The 3,424-nt window shown below is 43.6% G+C and overlaps 1 protein-coding gene across 1 annotated transcript in view; it reads right to left on the bottom strand.

The window, feature by feature from the left end:
* The window catches only part of SPRY1 (sprouty RTK signaling antagonist 1), a 5,781-nt gene extending 2,651 nt beyond the window's left edge, over positions 1 to 3,130 (bottom strand). The window contains exons 1-3 of the mRNA XM_010709908.3: positions 2,854 to 3,130; positions 2,477 to 2,734; positions 462 to 519 (exon numbers count right to left, since the gene is read on the bottom strand). The gene's annotated coding sequence lies outside the window, so the exon portion shown is untranslated. The remainder of the gene's footprint in view (positions 1 to 461; positions 520 to 2,476; positions 2,735 to 2,853) is intronic.
* Between the last annotated feature and the right edge of the window lie 294 nt (positions 3,131 to 3,424).

The raw sequence follows: 3,424 nt of genomic DNA on the forward strand, positions 1-3,424 counted from the left end.
CAGGCCGGCAGGGGGCGCCCTGCAGGAGGGGACTGCACAGGCCCAGGAGGGTCTGGAGCTTGGCGTCCCGCTGCGCTCCTTCAGCCGATGATTTTAGAAAGTATTATGCTTATAATCCGTTACCCTTGTACCCATCCACTGGATGGAAGACTGCTCTTTGCAGGCAGGTACTGAAGCACTGGGGATTTACAGAGCTCACTCCTTGGCCTCACTGCCCTACCAGGCCTGGCTCTGCAGATGTCCATGGGAAGTTTGGCACTCGTGGCCTTCCTACTGTGATGATGGAGAGGGCACAGCAATGCCTTCAAAGCCATTGTTGCCTTCGCTGATATATGCTATTGTTTGAGTAACTACAGAGCATTAAAAAGCAACTACACACAGAAAAATCATAGAAGGACTAAGGTCAGAAAAGACTTCTAAGGTCATCCAACCATTAACCCATTCCCACCATACCCACTGACCGTGTCCCTCAGTGCCAGGTCCACATGGTCCTCTCGGGGTGGTGACTCCATCTCCTCGCTGCGAGAAAAAGAAACGATAGAAAAAGAAATCAACATTTTGAGAGTTATAAACAATAATGCAACATACTGGGATGTGTGAGATTGTTAGTACCTGGCTAACCATCCCCAAAGTCCCCAGCCTGGAGCACTGCAATCGGCTTTTTGCAGTCTTTCTCGGGAGATTGATATTCTGCCTCATTTTGTCCCAAAGCAAAAAATAAAAACACATTAGGAATACTCAAAGCAGCTTAAAAGGAACCTTCACCCAAAAGCAAATCATTGTTACAGTGCCAGTACAAAAGTATTTTGCTGTCACATCTTCTGTGCCCAGACTACACTCTCACGGTGCAATTATTTTGCATTAATCTTCACTAGGCTTGTGCAGAAAATGTCCAGGCTACACTTTTTGTTTCTGTCACTATACTAAAAAAAAAAAAAAGGCTTCAACCATGTATTCTTCCATGAAATAAAACATTTTTGCATTAAAAATTATATACTGAATATAATTACAAACTTAGAAGTAGTAAGAACAGGCTAGTGATAAACACAAAGCACAAATACTGTCTTCCAGCTACAGAGGTTCCAGTGACATCAGCACAAAAATCTTAGGTACTGCCATAAAGATAGGCCAATTCATCATTGATATTGCTAGGGGAATTAGGCAATGTGATTGCCCACCCAAACCACGCTCACACCACTGCAAGCAGAAAGCAAAAAGCTATTTTCACTGAACCCCATCCTGAAATTTGTGGGACCTATCGCTGCTCAAAATAACAATAAATCCTGCCAAACAACAAAAATTACTGTGGAACTGTAGTGCTTTGTAGGCCAGTACACTACATTTTAGATGTCTTTAGAAACAGCATTTCTGTAGGTGTGCTCCACGCAGTAATTCTCACAGCAACATCGACTGTAGTAGCATCAGAGGCAGCAGGAGGCAAACTGCAGACAGACTGCAGGTAACCATGCTGCTGGGGCCATACAGCCAAGAATACTGCACCTAGCAACCAGCTGTCTTCTCTTAGGAGGCAGAGTGCTTTTTTTCCTAGGAAACTGCTATAAAAACACTGCTAAACTACTTTTTTTTTTTTTGCTACATCGCTAAAGCAGGTACAACCTTAAAAAGCTATGCCAAGAGTAACAGCTTAATTTTAGAAATACAATACAAGGCTTAAATGGGTCACTAAAATAATCAAGGATACTGGCAACAGTCTACTATCACTTGGCACCAGAATTAACACTTCATTGAAACAAGGCAAAACGCTCCAGTTATATCAGAAGGCTCTCCACACATTCAAGCAAACACGCCTGCATCTCCTGCAAGTCATCTCAGATTTTTCTTGGAAATGATAGCAGTAAAAAGCTTTCGTTAGAAAATGGAGAGCTAGAATTCTGGAGAATAAGTTGGCAACTTGGAAAGGACTGACACACCTTATGACTACATCCTGGCACAACCTTGCTTTGAGGATTGACAGACAGACAGGAATCCAAGATGTCCTGCAGGGAGCCTCTTTCTTACACTGACAATAAAAAGAGTCAAGAGAGACCAGCCCTCTATGCACAAAGTTAATCCTCATGACAAACCTCTGAGAATTAGGTTCAAGAGACTGAATGATCGCTGATAGTCATGATTCAGCCCCTATTTCCACTTTCACTTGCAGGATAACTACAGATAATCTCCCCATTCTGCAGTCTTGTAGTGCTTCTTCCTGGCAGTGGATGGCTCATTTTTGTTTGTTTGTTTGTTTATTTTTCCTAATCCACACTTTCCTAACTCACTTGATTGACTTTTACAGATTGTGAACCACACCTCTGTAAAGGTGAACTGTGATCCTCCCGCTACCTGTAATAAATAACAGTGCTTCCAACCCACCTAGGAGTACCTTTATATATCCCCCTAAGCAACATCTAGCCCATGCTAAGGCACACATCCCAACCGAGAAGGGGAATGCATTCTTGGACCCACACATCAGTACCTCATGCCTCCTCCTCAGCAGTATGAGGTTGCTTCATCTGTAAAAAGCAAAAGCCGTCCCATCTATCCTCACACGGTGTCATTTCAGACAAAACAGGTGTCCAACAGCCTATGCTTGAAGAATTCGATATTTACTGTTCCCATCACTCATCTTCTTTGGTGATAAGTATCTTAAGCCAATACAGCTCTGAGGAAACTCAGCAGAGAAAGTGTTTATCTTTGCACAAGTTATTTGTCAGTCACCTATGAACCTTCACAGCTGTAACAACAATTATAAAGTTATACAGGAATTTAAAAGCAATTAAAAAAACAACAATGCAGATTAGCATCTAAAGCCAGTTACAATTAGAAGCAAAATTGCTGTGCCAGTCTCCTTACCTGTAGAACGTGAAAGTCATGCATTCACCCATGCTGTGCAGACGGAAGCTTGCAGAGGCTCTGAGGAACAGCTGGGCTCTGCAGCTCCAAGGCCTGTGTGTGTCAGAAACACAAGAAGGTACTTTGCAGCCATCAGCGCTGGGAAGCTCAGGACCCACAGAGAATCTCTGAAATGGAGTGCAGGGAAACTGTGTGCTTTTTAGGAGAAGAATTCACCAGCACTGTGAGTAGCTGTTGAACACTGCTGTAATAATTGGACGTTTTCCTATCAGCTCATTGGAAAATCTCGGCAGCCCTGTCTGAAACATGGCATGAAATAAAGATGTTCTGAAGAGCCGAAGTGAAAATCATACCTGCCGTAGTGGAGGCACACCTTGAAAGACACAGTGAACCATTCCAGAGTAGGAAAGAGAAAGTGAAGGAGGTTGTGAGGTTGCATTTCCGATCGTGCTATCTGCTAGACAGGTTGACCTTTATCTGAGATGAAAGGGACCAGCAGCTGGGGATTTCTCCAGCAACCGTGCAAGGAGCGTTTTGAGAGCTGTGTGAAGAAGCGCAGCCACGTACAGCC

Source organism: Meleagris gallopavo, chromosome 4 (genome assembly GCF_000146605.3).
Source record: "Meleagris gallopavo isolate NT-WF06-2002-E0010 breed Aviagen turkey brand Nicholas breeding stock chromosome 4, Turkey_5.1, whole genome shotgun sequence".
In the NCBI taxonomy this organism is placed as follows: domain Eukaryota; kingdom Metazoa; phylum Chordata; class Aves; order Galliformes; family Phasianidae; genus Meleagris; species Meleagris gallopavo.